The sequence below is a fragment of the Somniosus microcephalus genome, chromosome 12 (genome assembly GCF_052327205.1).
Source record: "Somniosus microcephalus isolate GS21.2 chromosome 12, FLI_Smic_1.0, whole genome shotgun sequence".
NCBI classification, from domain to species: domain Eukaryota; kingdom Metazoa; phylum Chordata; class Chondrichthyes; order Squaliformes; family Somniosidae; genus Somniosus; species Somniosus microcephalus.
This window is the reverse complement of record NC_140998.1, coordinates 108,235,506-108,253,214: the sequence shown is the minus strand read 5'-3', so window position 1 is coordinate 108,253,214 and position 17,709 is coordinate 108,235,506. Positions and strand designations below refer to the sequence as shown.

The 17,709-nt window shown below is 50.1% G+C and overlaps 1 protein-coding gene across 6 annotated transcripts in view; it reads right to left on the bottom strand.

Annotated features, from left to right (window-relative positions):
- strn3 (striatin, calmodulin binding protein 3) overlaps positions 1-17,709 on the bottom strand; it is a 254,149-nt gene that overhangs the window by 211,908 nt on the left and 24,532 nt on the right. The gene's annotated exons all lie outside the window — the stretch shown is intronic.

Below are 17,709 nucleotides of genomic sequence, written 5' to 3'. Positions count from 1 at the left end.
GGAGAGCGCGCGGGAGGGGGACCGGGGGGGAGAGCGCGCGCGAGGGGGACCGGGGGGAGAGCGCGCGCGCGCGAGGGGGACCGGGGGGAGAGCGCGCGCGCGCGAGGGGGACCGGGGGGAGAGCGCGCGCGCGCGAGGGGGACCGGGGGGAGAGCGCGCGCGCGCGAGGGGGACCGGGGGGAGAGCGCGCGCGCGCGCGAGGGGGACCGGGGGGAGAGCGCGCGCGCGAGAGGGACTGGGGGGAGAGCGCGCGCGCGCGAGAGGGACTGGGGGGAGAGCGCGCGCGGGAGGGGGACTGGGGGAGAGCGCGCTCGGGAGGGGGACTGGGGGGAGAGCGCGCGCGGGAGGGGGACTGGGGGGAGAGCGCGCGCGCGCGAGGGGGACCGGGGGGAGAGCGCGCGCGCGCGAGGGGGACCGGGGGGAGAGCGCGCGCGCGCGAGGGGGACCGGGGGGAGAGCGCGCGCGCGCGAGGGGGACCGGGGGGAGAGCGCGCGCGCGCGAGGGGGACCGGGGGGAGAGCGCGCGCGAGGGGGACCGGGGGGAGAGCGCGCGCGAGGGGGACCGGGGGGAGAGCGCGCGCGAGGGGGACCGGGGGGAGAGCGCGCGCGAGGGGACCGGGGGGAGAGCGCGCGCGAGGGGGACCGGGGGGAGAGCGCGCGCGAGGGGGACCGGGGGGAGAGCGCGCGCGAGGGGGACCGGGGGGAGAGCGCGCGCGAGGGGGACCGGGGGGAGAGCGCGCGCGAGGGGGACCGGGGGGAGAGCGCGCGCGAGGGGGACCGGGGGGAGAGCGCGCGCGAGGGGGACCGGGGGGAGAGCGCGCGCGAGGGGGACCGGGGGGAGAGCGCGCGCGCGGCGCGCGAGGGGGACCGGGGGGAGAGCGCGCGAGGGGGACCGGGGGGAGAGCGCGCGCGCGCGAGGGGGACCGGGGGGAGAGCGCGCGCGAGGGGGACCGGGGGGAGAGCGCGCGCGAGGGGGACCGGGGGGAGAGCGCGCGCGCGCGAGGGGGACCGGGGGGAGAGCGCGCGCGCGCGAGGGGGACCGGGGGGAGAGCGCGCGCGCGCGAGGGGGACTGGGGGGAGAGCGCGCGCGAGGGGGACTGGGGGGAGAGCGCGCGCGAGAGGGACTGGGGGAAAGCGCACACGAGCGAGAGGGACTGGGGGGAGAGCGCGCGCGCGAGAGGGACTGGGGGGAGAGCGCGCGCGCGAGAGGGACTGGGGGGAGAGCGCGCGCGAGAGGGACTGGGGGAGAGCGCGCGCGTGCGAGAGGGACTGGGGGGAGAGCGCGCGCGCGAGAGGGACTGGGGGGAGAGCGCGCGCTGCGCGCGCGAGAGGGACTGGGGGGAGAGCGCGCGCGAGAGGGACTGGGGGGAGAGCGCGCGCGAGAGGGACTGGGGGAGAGCGCGCGCGCGGGACTGGGGGGAGAGCGCGCACGAGCGAGAGGGACTGGGGGAGAGCGCGCGCGAGAGGGACTGGGGGGAGAGCGCGCGCGCGAGGGGGACTGGGGGGAGAGAGCGCGCGCGCGAGGGGGACTGGGGGGAGAGCGCGCGCGCGAGGGGGACTGGGGGGAGAGCGCGCGCGCGAGGGGGACTGGGGGGAGAGCGCGCGCGCGAGGGGGACTGGGGGGAGAGCGCGCGCGCGAGGGGGACTGGGGGGAGAGCGCGCGCGCGAGGGGGACTGGGGGGAGAGCGCGCGCGCGAGGGGGACTGGGGGAGAGCGCGCGCGCGAGAGGGACGGGGGGAGAGCGCGCGCGCGAGAGGGACTGGGGGGAGAGCGCGCGCGGGAGGGGGACTGGGGGGAGAGCGCGCGCGGGAGGGGGACTGGGGGGAGAGCGCGCGCGGGAGGGGGACTGGGGGGAGAGCGCGCGCGGGAGGGGGACTGGGGGGAGAGCGCGCGCGGGAGGGGGACTGGGGGGAGAGCGCGCGCGGGAGGGGGACTGGGGGGAGAGGCGCGCGCGGGAGGGGGACTGGGGGGAGAGCGCGCGCGGGAGGGGGACTGGGGGGAGAGCGCGCGCGGGAGGGGGACTGGGGGGAGAGCGCGCGCGGGAGGGGGACTGGGGGGAGAGCGCGCGCGGGAGGGGGACTGGGGGGAGAGCGCGCGCGGGAGGGGGACTGGGGGGAGAGCGCGCGCGGGAGGGGGACTGGGGGGAGAGCGCGCGCGGGAGGGGGACTGGGGGGAGAGCGCGCGCGGGAGGGGGACTGGGGGGAGAGCGCGCGCGGGAGGGGGACTGGGGGGAGAGCGCGCGCGGGAGGGGGACTGGGGGGAGAGCGCGCGCGGGAGGGGGACTGGGGGGAGAGCGCGCGCGGGAGGGGGACTGGGGGGAGAGCGCGCGCGGGAGGGGGACTGGGGGGAGAGCTGCGCGCGGGAGGGGGACTGGGGGGAGAGCGCGCGCGGGAGGGGGACTGGGGGGAGAGCGCGCGCGGGAGGGGGACTGGGGGGAGAGCGCGCGCGGGAGGGGGACTGGGGGGAGAGCGCGCGCGGGAGGGGGACTGGGGGGAGAGCGCGCGCGGGAGGGGGACTGGGGGGAGAGCGCGCGCGGGAGGGGGACTGGGGGGAGAGCGCGCGCGCGAGGGGCACTGGGGGGGAGAGCGCGCGCGCGAGGGGGACTGGGGGGAGAGCGCGCGCGCGAGGGGGACTGGGGGGAGAGCGCGCGCGCGAGGGGGACTGGGGGGAGAGCGCGCGCGCGAGGGGGACTGGGGGGAGAGCGCGCGCGCGAGGGGGACTGGGGGGAGAGCGCGCGCGCGAGGGGGACTGGGGGGAGAGCGCGCGCGCGAGGGGGACTGGGGGGAGAGCGCGCGCGCGAGGGGGACTGGGGGGAGAGCGCGCGCGCGAGGGGGACTGGGGGGAGAGCGCGCGCGCGAGGGGGACTGGGGGGAGAGCGCGCGCGCGAGGGGGACTGGGGGGAGAGCGCGCGCGCGAGGGGGACTGGGGGGAGAGCGCGCGCGCGAGGGGGACTGGGGGGAGAGCGCGCGCGCGAGGGGGACTGGGGGGAGAGCGCGCGCGCGAGGGGGACCTGGGGGGAGAGCGCGCGCGCGAGGGGGACTGGGGGGAGAGCGCGCGCGCGAGGGGGACTGGGGGGAGAGCGCGCGCGCGAGGGGGACTGGGGGGAGAGCGCGCGCGCGAGGGGGACTGGGGGGAGAGCGCGCGCGCGAGGGGGACTGGGGGGAGAGCGCGCGCGCGAGGGGGACTGGGGGGAGAGCGCGCGCGCGAGGGGGACTGGGGGGAGAGCGCGCGCGCGAGGGGGACTGGGGGGAGAGCCCGCGCGCGAGGGGCCTGGGGGGAGAGCCCGCGCGCGAGGGGGACTGGGGGGAGAGCCCGCGCGCGAGGGGGACTGGGGGGAGAGCGCGCGCGCGAGGGGGACTGGGGGGAGAGCGCGCGCGCGAGGGGGACTGGGGGGAGAGCGCGCGCGCGAGGGGGACTGGGGGGAGAGCGCGCGCGCGAGGGGGACTGGGGGGAGAGCGCGCGCGCGAGGGGGACTGGGGGGAGAGCGCGCGCGCGAGGGGGACTGGGGGGAGAGCGCGCGCGCGAGGGGGACTGGGGGGAGAGCGCGCGCGCGAGGGGGACTGGGGGAGAGCGCGCGCGCGAGGGGGACTGGGGGGAGAGCGCGCGCGCGAGGGGGACTGGGGGGAGAGCGCGCGCGCGAGGGGGACTGGGGGGAGAGCGCGCGCAGCGAGGGGGACTGGGGGGAGAGCGCGCGCGCGAGGGGGACTGGGGGGAGAGCGCGCGCGCGAGGGGGACTGGGGGGAGAGCGCTGCGCGCGAGGGGGACTGGGGGGAGAGCGCGCGCGCGAGGGGGACTGGGGGGAGAGCGCGCGCTGCGAGGGGGACTGGGGGGGAGAGCGCGCGCGCGAGGGGGACTGGGGGAGAGCGCGCGCGCGCGAGGGGGACTGGGGGGAGAGCGCGCGCGCGAGGGGGACTGGGGGGAGAGCGCGCGCGCGAGGGGTACTGGGGGGAGAGCGCGCGCGCGAGGGGGACTGGGGGGAGAGCGCTGCGCGCGAGGGGGACTGGGGGGAGAGCGCGCGCACGCGAGGGGTAATGGCGGGAGAGCGCGCGCACAGCGAGGGGTAATGGCGGGAGAGCGCGCACGCGAGGGGTAATGGCGGGAGAGCGCGCACGCGAGGGTTAATGGCGGGAGAGCGCGCGCGCGAGAGGGACTGGGGGGAAAGCGCGCGCGCGCTGGGGGGGAAAGAGCCTCTCTCCTCTCCCTGCGCGCTGGGGGGGAAAGAGCCTCTCTCCTCTCCCTGCCCCCCTCTCTCCTCTCCCCCTCTCTCCCTTCTCCCCGCACCCCCCCTCTTCTCTCCCCCTCTCTCCCCCTCTCTCACCTCCCTCTCCCCCCCCCCCCCCCCCAAACCCCGGGTGAGGAGGAGGGGGGGGGTTGCTAAACACAATATAAAACTCTAATAAATTGTTAATTAATTACCTAACACATAATTCAAATACTTACCTTAGTTCCCTAACACACTGAAAGTGTGGGGGAAAAAATCGTGAAAAATCAAGATGGCGGCCACTCACCTCGGTTCAGAACGATAAGGCCCGCCCACACACACACCGACTGGTCGACCGTCAGGTCACTCGACACTCAACTGTAGGATGGCACGCGCCAGGAACCGGCCGTCCGATTGGTCGACCTCGACGTCACACGGTCGCTAATAAGATGCTAATGAGCGGAACGCTGAACGTTTTTTGGATACCGCGGGCGCGATTTTTGTCCGGCCGAAACGTAACTACGCCTATGACCGGTCCGGAATGGCAATCTTTCTTTTGAGGCGACGCGCGCGTCGGTACGCTCTATAACTTTCAAACGTATGGAACACAGACAGACAGACATCGGGACAGACAGAAGAGCCGCTTTATATATATAGATAGATAGATAGATGTAAGTTTGTACAACAAAAGTTCTACCAGAACAGCTCTATCAATGACCAACATACATTTAATTTACAGTTAGCATATAAGAAAACAGACCGAGAAAAGGACATTCAGCCCCAAAAAAACAAGAACATGAGTAGGCCATTCAGCCCCTCAAGACAGTTCCACCATTCAATCAGATAATGACTAATCTGTACCTCAAATCCATTTAACCGCATTTGACCATATCCCTTGATACCCTTACCTAAAAATGTCGATCTCAGTCTTGAAAAGTTCAACTGACCCAACATTCACAAAACACTGGTCCTTAATACAGCTGTACAATCCTCTGTACCAGACCTATTGAATTGGCTAAGGACAAGTTCTACAAAGCTTCTCCTTTCCCACCAAAGGTAAATCAAACAATACTCCAATCTTACATCGTACATTATTCATCTGCAATCAGTTGTCTTCTTTAGTACAATATTTTCACAATCCAAGAGCTCACTGTATTCCATACAGCTATTAATCAATTGTACAAGTTCTTATAACCTTCAGTCGCATTCAGAACCATTTATCCAGTTCTTTTCTAAAGGTATTAATCAATACAAAATCTAAATCTTTTCCAGGGACGCTGTTTCACATATTCACTAATCTGTGAAATACACTGTGGTCTCTGAGCAAATATTATAACCAAAACATAATGTGAAAGAGATTCAAAAATAGTAATTCACATATGCACAAGGTGCACTTTGAATTACATTTGTTAAAGACAACAGGAATGCCCGTTCTTGAAAATTAAACTAAAAACATTTCAAAGTGAAAGGATAGTCAAAAATATGGATATATGGACCTAGAACAAATCATGAGTTACAGCAATCATCCCAGGTATAAAGTTTTGACAGCCTCAAATCATCCCAGACTTCAGTCCTCAAACTACAGTATTCAGAAGTTGATAGAATACCTTAAGTCTAAGTACAGATCTAGATCCATAGAGACGTCACTCTGTCTTCCATGGCCATGTGACTAGCCACGACACCATGGAGGCTAACCAACTAGTATATTTAAACACAGAAATGTTGCAAAAGACAAATTACCTTGAACAGAGACCTTTTCATACCAAAACGTATTTGGCTTTAAAACACAGTTATCATGTAATAATTGACATTACTGTCCATAAATTCTATGTAATTACATGACTATGGGGTATAAAAGTTAAAGAAAATATTTTATAAAGAATGAAAACAATCAGAAATACATCTGTATTGATGTTTTATCAATACTTAATCATAATTGACAATGAATTTGTTAAAACTGAAAGTATCATCTCAAAAAGTAAACAATAGCCAAATGTATGTAAATTGATTTTTAGCAAGTTTTTCATATACTGCTTCTCAAATGGTTCCTGATTTCAACAGTTCTAGAGGAGCTATTCCTCAGATTTGTTATAACTAACTTTTGTTCGTCCTTACTCTAGATACAGGATTTCACTATACTTCAATGTACTTTTATTTGCATTTGTTCTACCTCTCCAACTGAAGAAAGCAAGTATAGATGAATCACAAAAAGTGGTTTATTTTGGATATCTCAAAAAGTAGGTAGCAAGTCTGTTTTACAAAAATAAAAGTTTGATAAACACAGATACTTTCCATGAGCACCTCAAAATGGGTATCCACTGATCCTCCTGCCTTTTCCAAATACTGTATGTACTACGGAGTCCCCAAACAGGGCCACTCAGTACAATATATCATACTTATTTTTACATTACAACAGTGACTACATTTCAAAAGTACTTCATTAACTGTATTGGAATCAATTTCTGGATAGGTAATGCCATTCACAATGGAGTATTACTTCATTGTGAAACCACAGCAATAATACCATGACCTACTGCCTCTGGTATACATTAATCTAAGAAATCATTTGTTGCTCTTCTCAGAAAATTCTGGAGTTTTTTTAATGCAATAAATAGCAGCATGTCAAGTTAGACTGAAAGGATGCAAGTTTTCCTGATGATTTCCCACACCGTGAGCTCACAACCTCAGCCAAACCCACAATGACAGAGAAAGAAAATAATAAATCAGAAGACCAATCACTCCAAGCTAATGTGTCACCCCTCCTAACCACTCGTTACAGAAAAGTATTAATGGAACCCTTTCGAAGGCTGCCGAACTGACTTGACTGGGTACTTGGTAAAATGTCTTAATGCAGTCAGCAAATGAAAGAATTTGAGTTTTGTTCAGTAAAAACAAAATACAACATTTTTGAAGAAATACATACCATTTACTAAATAAAACCCAAAGAGTCAAAATGTGATCTCTGAACTATGTTTAGCACATTCAAGTTCATTCTAGCACAACTAACCCCAGTTACCTAACCTCAGTTCTGAAGTAGGGCCCAATCCAAAACATTGGCTTGTCTGTTCTCTTCACAGATGTTGACATTCCTGTTTCCAACATTTTCTGTATTTTTTTTACCGTTAGAACTAGAATAAAATAATGTTGTCCTATTTCAACATTTTTGTACAGTAGCAAATACTGACAACATGGGCTGCAGGTGAGAAAATGGCACAGAGAAGCTAGATTAATGGGCCAGAATTTGCTGTAGCAGGGCATCTAATGGTATTAGCCATTTACTTGCCCTTGCACCCTTCAGCTCAAAAAGTTTTGCCCAAGTGCGAACTGATAACGGCATGGCAAGGGAAACAGGCATCTGGGACCAGAGTGAACAGCGGGACGAAGAGAGCATTTCCTTAATCAATGAGATTTTAATGATTGAGAAATAAACACAGGAAGAACTGAGAAGGAGGGTGAATTAAAGGGGTGAATTCAATGTCAAATCAGGTACAGAAACAGAAATGAAGAGAGGGGAAAAAAAGATTGGATTGAGCTATACAGGAGGCAGAAAGGAAAAGAAAAAAAATATATTTTAAATATAAAACATTTTTAAATCTCCCTGAAAAATCAAAAACTGAAGGAATGAGACTTCACACGTAATAGTTCATTCTCAGTGCCAGGGAGGTTTATTGGCAGTAATTAACAATGATCACATTGTTAAAAGGGTACATACACTACTAATTACTAGCCCCGAGTATCTGCTGCGGGTTTAGTTTGTACCTACCACGCAAATACAGCAACTTCATAGAAACATAGAAGTATTGGTGAGGCCACACCTGGAATACTGCATGCAGTTTTGGTTTCCATATTTAAGATATACTTGCTCTCGAGGCGGTTCAGAGAAGGTTCACTCGGTTGATTCCAGAGATGAGGGGGTTGACGTATGAGGAAAGGTTGAGTAGGTTGGGACTCTACTCATTGGAGTTCAGAAGAATGAGAGGCGATCTTATCGAAACATATAAGATTGTGAGGGGGCTTGATCGGGTGGCTGCGGTGAGGATGTTTCCACTGATGGGTGAGACTAGAACTAGGGGGCATAATCTAAGAATAAGGGGCTGCCCTTTCAAAACTGAGACGAGGAGAAACTTCTTCACTCAGAGGGTAGTAAATCTATGGAATTTGCTACCCCAGAGAGCTGCGGAAGCTGCAACATTAAATAAATTTAAAATGGAGATAGACAGTTTCCTAGCAGATAAGGGAATTAGGGGTTACGGGGAGCGGGCAGGGAAGTGGACGTGAGTCTAGATTCGGATCAGCCATGATCCTATTGAATGGCGGAGCAGGCCCGAGGGGCCGTATGACCTACTCCTGCTCCTACTTATGTTCTTAAGATAGGAGCAGGAGTAGGCCATTCGGCCCCTCGAGCCTGTTCCGCCACTTAATGAGATCATGGCTGATCATCCAAATTCAGTACCCTGTCCCTGCTTTCTCCCCATATCCCTTTAGCCTTAAGAAATATATCTAACTCCTCCTTGAATATATTTAATAAGTTGACCTCAACTGCCTTCTGTGGTAGAGAATTCCACAGGTTCACCACTCTCTGGGTGAAGAAATTTCTCCTCATCTCAGTCCTAAATGGCTTACCCCTTATCCTTAGACTGTGACCCCCTGGTTCTGGACTCCCCTGCCATCAGGAACATCCTTCCTGCATCTAGTCTGTCTAGTCCTGTTAGAATTTTATAAGTTTCAATGAGATCCCCTCTCATTCTTCTAAACTCTAGCGAATATAAGCCTAATCGACTCAATCTCTCTTCATACGTCATTCCTGCCATCCCAGGTATCAGTCTGGTGAATCTTCGCTGCACTCCCTCCATGGCAAGAACATCCTTCCTCAGATAAGGTGACCAAAACTGCACACAATACTCAAGGTGTGGTCTCACCAAGGCCCTGTACAACTGCAGCAAGACATCCTTGCTCCTGTACTCAAATCCTCTCGCTATGAAGGCCAACATACCATTTGCCTTCTTAACCGCCTGCTGCACCTGCATGCTTACCTTCAGCGACTGGTGCACAAGGACACCCAGGTCTCGTTGCACTTCCCCTTTTCCCAATCTATTGCCATTCAGATAATAATCTGTCTTCCTGTTTTTGCCACCAAAGTGGATAACCTCGCATTTATCCACATTATACTACATCTGCCATGCATCTACCCAATCACCCAACCTGTCCAAATCATACTGGAGTTTCTCTGCACCCTCCTCACAGCACACACGCCCACCCAGCTTTGTGTCGTCTGCAAACTTGGAGATATTACATCTAGTTCCCTTGTCTAGATCATTAATATATATTGTGAATAGCTGGGGTCCTAGCACCGATCCCTGCGGTACCCCACTAGTCACTGCCTGCCACTCAGAAAAAGACCCGTTTATTCCAACATGACATTCAATGCATGTCAATAGTGAGGCAGAAAACAAAATGCCATTTTCAGGAAGCTAATGACAGAGCGGCACAACTCGGACAGCAACTTTTGGATATTCGCATTTAACCACACATCTCCTCCTTGCCTGAAGTTGCTGTACCATTTATGTATAAATAATGGTTATTTTGACAGGAAATTCTGACCTATCATCAGTTAAAACTGCACAATTATTAATATGCCTTTGGTTAACAATAGTAACTACTACTGATAATTTTGCTCCATTATTCTGTCTGAATCAATAACTTCTGCAAGCCAGCACTCACTATTTTAACAAAAAGAACACATCTTGAAGTTAATCACAATAGCCTGACTGTAGACTGCATACCAATGGTTTATCTGCTGTGAATTATTTCTAAAATCAGCACTTTCAACTCCCAAAATCACACAATGCTTTACGTGCATAAACAGCGCTAATGTTTTAAACTGTTCTTCCTAACGTTCCTTTGAAGCCTACTGGCAAAACTCAACTGAAGGGCAGAATTTCAGCATAAGGAAGAAACAAATCCATCAAATAAAGAAAAAAAAATGCTAAATACATTGTAAATGCATGCATAACTGCCAGTCAGGAGATAAGAGTATTAAAAAATCCATTATAATAGAGCTATGATATATATACATAATAAACTACAGTCGGTGGAGCAACTATTTCTCAGCACACCAGAACATGCACTCCAAGCATTCCAACTGGGAAAAGAAATAACTGCATCTCAGTACTTTATACAGTATCATGGAGTATAGACCTTTGACCATGGCAAGTCACCACACAGTAAAATGTAATATTTATCTTTTCAACCCAACAAATATACTGGTAAAATTAATTGATGAGTGGTGCAAACTAGATCAGTAACATGGTTTTCTGGTTAAAAAATAAATCAGTAGATTAGGCTTCAATTACTCAAATGTGCCTAATGTCAGCTTGTGTTTTTTTTACATAAACCACTAAGTGCTGCCATATATATTATTTATACAACTCTTTAATAGCGTTAGTGGCAAACGTCACTTACAATACAAAGTTCAACATCAAAATGAAACCGTTACATCAGTGATGAACAATGACCTTCCCCTCCATCAAAATTCTACGCTTGACTTTGGGGTGAACAAAAAGAGCAATTTAAAAATGTATATCAAAAGATTAAATATTAAATGCAAATTATCCAGCTAACAACTATACCAACATCGGATCCAATAAAGAATGGTTTCAACGATCAAGGTAAAATAAACTATCGTAGAAGATTCTACAAACTCATGACTGACACCACTACTGTATAATTTAAGTCTACTCCTAAAGAATTGAATTAAACAATGTAAGTTACAAAGCAAAATGGGAATTGAGTGAAAAAATATTGAATCAAAACATTTGAATTAAGCAACTTTGAATTACAAGTGGACTGTATATCAAATGCTGCAAAAAAAATCAAATATTAAATCTTCATTCAATCTGAGAAATGATTCAGTTTAACATGATCAATTCTAATGTTAAAACAAAGATAAACTGAAAATTCAGTTATCCAGTACAAGCAGAACAGCTGTCTCCAAACCAGATGGTAACTGGATCTGAGTCCCATGACTCTGTTATTCAAAACTACTAGCCACTATTGGTAGGGAGTTTGATCTTGCTGGCCTGGCTGAGAACTGACCAGTCAGAAGTGAGGTTCTCCATCTCAACTAAGATAAAACAAACTGAGTTGCCTCACTCAAAATGCATTCACAAATACTTAAAAGGTGCTTCAGGATCAATTAGTCCTAAACCCAGACAGTTATAGCCTCCGAACTAGAGATTTTGAGGCACCATGGAACTCTGCAGAGAAACAAAGGGAAGGCAAAAGGAAAAAAAGATAAAAAATTAAAACAGCTTTTAAGAAACCTGAAAATAGCTTGCAGCATTTTCCAGCGCCAAAGTAATGCTCAAATGTGTTAAAATTACTGTTGCATAATTTTTGTTTTTAAATGCGTACATGCAAGAAATACTATCAATACCATAAGGTTATCTCTCTTCCTCACTACTTCTAAATCATACTTCAAACAAGCACCAGCGATCATTAGCTCAGTATTACTCATCTCTGCAGTTACTCATCCTGAAGGCACTCTTCATTTACGACATTGTCTTTTTCATCTGTCACCTGTTAACTACTTACCACCAACTGGCAGTGCAGACAGATGCGCAGAAGTGCTAACACTTGGAACAAATGAAAAGAACAGGTCTACTCATGACAGTAATAACCAGGTGGAAGGCTACAGCTTACCAATCTTCATGACACTTTCCCTACACCCCTACTTTCAAGAGAGAAAAAAACAAAAATGTTCTCCTGATCACCTATTTTATAACTGGTCAAAACTTGCTTATTTGTATCAAATTCTCCATCTAGCTTTAAATCAAATTTTATACAGTAACTGAGCTGTAGAGGTTGCCAAATGTTATTCAATTTTGTGTAATTTTGAAAATAATTAACTAGGAGTTAAGAAAAAAAATTGTGCAAGTAACAATAGATTTTGAAGAAATTTACACTGATGGTTTGGCTACCCCTGTAAAAGGTTGTATTATTTGCTCAAAAACTCCATTTATTTAAAAGTCAGACAAAGAAAGATAAATAATAATGAATATAATTGAACTAGTGACATGAATACCAAAATATCTACAATGGCCTGCTATTTTATATTTCTGTAATTATAACTCTCAAGAGTACATAACAGTACTTGGGGCCAATACTCCATGTATAATAAAGGATTGAAAGGATGCAAGGTTTTCATAATTATTTACAACACGCTTTTCAGAATGGTTAAAAGACTTGTGTTTTTTTTAAGAAAGATACATATTATGAACAATCCATAAATTATAAGTCACAATTGGCATCAATAACTCACTGGGTCTATCTCAAGTAAGGGTACTAAACATAAATACCATTCTTAAAAATGCAAGTATTCCTATAGTCGTTTAGTACTTTTCTCAGTTTTGTGAAACTAAAGCAAACACAAGATGTGCATAATGCAGGAGTAAATATCCTTCTTGCCAACAGCTGCATTATTAATGAAACATTCAAACAAAATAGTCTGATAGATTTCAGAGGGGAAATTTGTACTACCCAATAGGTATTGGTCCCTATGGTTCAAAAGGTAAAGTTAACATTTCTGAGCCACCAACCAAGTTAGCTAATATCAGAGATAGGCTATTAAGTTAGGACAGAAAATTAGCCGTGACTCAGACTCCTGCTAAAAGTGCACGTGACCATTAGGGGAGGGCAGGATCAGGTTTGGCTGTTATATCCTCCATGCAAACAGTTTCCCAATACACTGCCCAGGCATATACTCTCTCCCACAAAAGCAGTAGATGCTAGCTCAATTAATCATTTTAAAGCTGAGATCCATAGGTTTTTGCTGGACAAGGGTATAAAAGAATATGGAGCCAAGGCAGGTGGACGGAGTGAGGATACAGATCAGCCATGATCTCATTGAATGGCAGAGCAGGCTCGAGGGACTGAATGCCCTGCTCCTGTTCCTATGTTCCTACATGAATAATGGTCACTATGTGGACAGCTCCCACCCATAAAAATCATATTCTAGAAGTAAATCTAGCAATCAGCATCAGATAATTACTGGTTCATATCTAGAAAAGTTAAAATTACTGGTTATTAGATCAACTGCTCATGATATATTCTGCTTTATTAAATATTCGCCTTATAAAAAAATCCAGGCAAACAAACCAAATGTAAACACAGATTGCAAATGAAATCACTGCCTTGTACTAAGAAAGAGATTCCTTACATTAAAAAGGCACAATTCAGTTACTGTAAAGAAGAATGAATATGCATCTGTAAAGTGCCCATCACATTCTCAGGGTGTCCCGAATAAGAACATAAGAAGTAGGAGCAAGAGTAGGCCATACGGCCCCTCGGGCCTGCTCCGCCATTCAATAGGATCATGGCTGATCCGAACCTAGACTCACGTCCACTTCCCTGCCCGCTCCCCGTAGCCCCTAATTCCCTTATCAGCTAGGAAACTGTCTATCTCCGTTTTAAATTTATTTAATGTTGCAGCTTCCACAGCTCTCTGAGGTAGCAAATTCCATAGATTTACTACCCTCTGAGTGAAGAAGTTTCTCCTCATCTCAGTTTTGAAAGGGCAGCCCCTTATTCTAAGATTATGCCCCCTAGTTCTAGTCTCACCCATCAGTGGAGACATCCTCCCCGCATCCACTCAATCAAGCCCCCTCACAATCTTATATGTTTCGATAAGATCGCCTCTCATTCTTCTGAATTCCAATGAGTAGAGGCCCAACCTACTCAACCTTTCCTCATATGTCAACCCCCTCATCTCCGGAATCAACCGAGTGAACCTTCTCTGAACTCTCTCGAGAGCAAGTATATCTTTTCTTAAATATGGAAACCAAAACTGTATGCAGTATTCCAGGTGTGGCCTCACCAGTACCCTGTATAACTGAAGCAAGACTTCCCTGCTTTTATACTCCATCCCCCTTGCAATAAAAGCCAAGATTCCATTGGCCTTCCTGATCACCTGCTGTACCTGCATACTAACCTTCTGTGTTTCATGCACCAGGACCCCCAGATCCCTTTGTACTGTAGCACTTTGCAGTTTCTTTCCATTTAGATAATAACTTGCTCTTTGATTTTTTCTGCCAAAGTGCATAACCTCACACTTTCCAACATTATATTCCATCTGCCAAATTTCTGCCCACTCACTTAGCCTGTCTATGTCCTTTTGCAGGTTTTTTATGTCCTCCTCACTCACTGCTTTCCCTCCCAGGTAGAATCAGGTAGACAATGCATCAAATTAGAAAGAAAGCAAGAAAGACTAGCATTTCTTTAATGCATTTATGCCCTTGAGATATTTCAAAAAGCTTAACACTCAACAAAGTACTTTTTGAAATAAAAGCAGTAAATGCTGGAAATACTCAGCAGGTCAGGCAGCATCTGTGGAGCGAGAAACAAAATTAACGTTTCAGGTGTAACATCTCCTGCGCTTGCAGGGGAAGGTGCTGTGGGAAGGGGGGGGGGGGGGTGTTGGCTGTGATTGAGGACTGGACCAGGATGTTGCGGAGGGAACGGTCCCTTCGGAATACTGAAAGGGAGGGGATAGGAAGATGTGTTTGGTGGTGGCATCATGCTGGAGGTGGCGGAAATGGCGGAGGCTTATCCGTTGAATGTGGAGGCTGGTGGGTCGAAGGTGAGGACAAGTGCAACCCAACCTCCCATTCCCACGGCAACTTCCCACGCAAGCGCAGGAAATGCCTTTTTACACCTGCCCTTTTACTTCCTCCCTTCCCACCGTCCATGGCCCCAAAAACTCCTTCCAGGTGAAACAGCGATTTATTTGTACTTCTTTCAACTTAGCATACTGTATTCACTGCTCATGATGCGGTCTCCTCTACATTGGGGAGACCAAATGCAGATTGGGTCACTGCTTTGCGGATCACCTCCATTCAGTCCGCAAGCGCGACCCGGAGCTTCCAGTCGCCGGTCATTTTAATTCTTCGCCCCGCTCCCACTCCCACTTCTTACACTGATCCAATGAGGAACAGATCAGGCACTTTACAGCCTCATTGAGTTCAACAATTTCAGATCATAACCACTGCCCCCATTTTTTCCAGACAGCATCTGTTGGTAATGATTCTCCTATTCCCATTTACACCTCCTCCAGACCCATTTTTTTGTTTCTTTACTTGTCCCATTACCACCCCTGCCTTGTACCATCATCCCTTTTATCATTTAATCTCTCCTGCCTTCCACCCTATCACAGACCTTCCCTTTTGTTCTTTCCTCTCCTTCCCCCCCCCCCCGTCTCTATACTTGCTTAAAACCTGTTACATCTCTTAACTTTTTCCAGTTCTGATGAAAGGTCATCAACCTGAAACACTAACTTTGTTTCTCTATCCATAGATGCTGCCTGACCTGCTGAGTATTTCCAGCATTTTCTGTTAGTTCAGATTTTCAGCATCTGCAGTATTTTGCTGTTTTAAAGTACTTTTTGAAGTGCAGTCACTTATGTGGGCAAAATCTGCAGTCAATTTGCATACATGGCCCAACATGACTAGTTCATCTGTTTCTGCCTTTAGCTGCCAAGGCCCTAAGCTATGGAATTCCCTCCCTAAATCTCTCTGCCTCTCTATATCTCTTTCCTCCTTTAAGGCACTCTAAAACCTACCTCTTTGACCAAGCTTGCCCCAATATCTCCTTATGTGGCTCGGTGTCAAATTTTGTTTGCTAACACTCCTGTGAAGTGCTGTGGGATGTGTTACTACGTTAAAAGGTGCTTTATAAATGCAAGTTGTTGTTGGTTGAGGAATAAATGATTGCTGGCAGAACTCCTATTCTTTGAATAGTGCCTTGAGATTATTTATGGGATCAGGACAGGCAGACAGAGCCTCAGTTTAACATTTCATCCAAAAGTGAACGCCTCCCCGTGTTTTCACATCATTACACAATGTCCAGCCTCTGAAGCCATAAAGGTATTACGTTAAGGCAGACAATCGTTTGTACATGTTGTGCATCACAAAATAAGGCTGTTGTTCGAATTAACTTCAGAAGTGGGTATAAAGTAGTATAACGGCAGTAACTTGCTCCAACAATACAACACTTCCTAAGTACTGCAATGAAGTGCCTGCCTAGATTATCAAATTCTGGAGTGGGGCTAGAATCCACAACTTTCTGACTCAAAGGCGAGTGCTGCCACTCAGCCAAGGTGACACTTGTTCATATTTCAAAGCATATTTATGGAGATACTGAAAAATATATTTGTGGGAATAATAACACCAAGCTCTCAATATAGTACGGGAACAATAATTCAATACTAAAACAAGGACAATGCCATTCCATGTTCCACTTCCACAAAGTAGTCTAATATCGTAATGTGAAATGCTTGGTATACATACATATGTTAGAAAATGTATTTCCTTTAACAGTATTAATAGCAGAATCAATGGAACAGTGATAAAAGTCTTAAAAGTGAACCACACAATAAATGACTCAAGGGGGTGAAACCAATTCTAAGTACAACAACAACTTGTATTTATATAGCGCCTTTAACTTAGTAAAATGTCCCAAGGCGCTGCACAGGAGTAGTATTTTAAGACAAAAAATTTGACGCCGATCCACATAAGGATAAATTAGGGCAGGTGACCAAAAGCTTAGTCAAAGAGGTAGGTTTTAAGGAGCGTCTTACAGGAGGAAAGAGAGGTAGAGAGGTGGACAAGTTTAGGCAGGGAATTCCAGAGCTTAGGGCCTAGGCAACAGAAAGCACGGTCACCAAAGGTTGAGCGATTATAATCAGGGATTCTCAAGAGGGCAGAATTAGAGGAGCGCAGGTATCTCAGGGGGGTTGTGGGGCTGAAGGAGATTAGAGAGATAGGAAGGGGCAAGACCATGAAAACAAGGATGAGAATTTTGAAATCGAGGCACTGCTTAACCAGGAACCAATGTAGGTGTGTGTGATGGGCGAACGGGACTTGGTGCGAGTTAGGACACAGGAAGCTGAGTTTTGGATGACCTCATGTTTACGTAGGTTGGAATGTGGGAGGCCAGCCAGGAGTGCATTGGAATAGTCAAATCTAGAGGTAACAAAGGCATGGATGAGGGTTTCAGCAGCAGATGAGCTGAGGCAAGGCACGACTAAGTAATTACTGAATATTTCCTAATAATGAAAACAATCCAGTTATCACCAAGTTTCTTTTCATAGATTTTCTACATTTTCACTCTTAGCCAGATGAATGTTACAGAACAGGCTTGCTCTTTTGAGTATAAATGGATTTTTGATCATGGGAAGTCATGTTATGCACAATGTATAATATTAGATGCAAGATATTAGATTAAAACTCAGTTGGTGAAAAATAAATTACAAACCAATCAACTCCTATACGTGACTAAAATTTGAAGTGAACGCCTCCCCATGTTTACATTGTGTAATGATGTGTGGAGGAGTACCGACAATGTCCAACCTCTGAAGCCGTAAGGCATTACGTTAAGGCAGACAATCGTTTGTACATGTTGTGCATCACAAAATAAGGCTGTTGTTGGAATTAACTTCAGAAGTGGGTATATAAA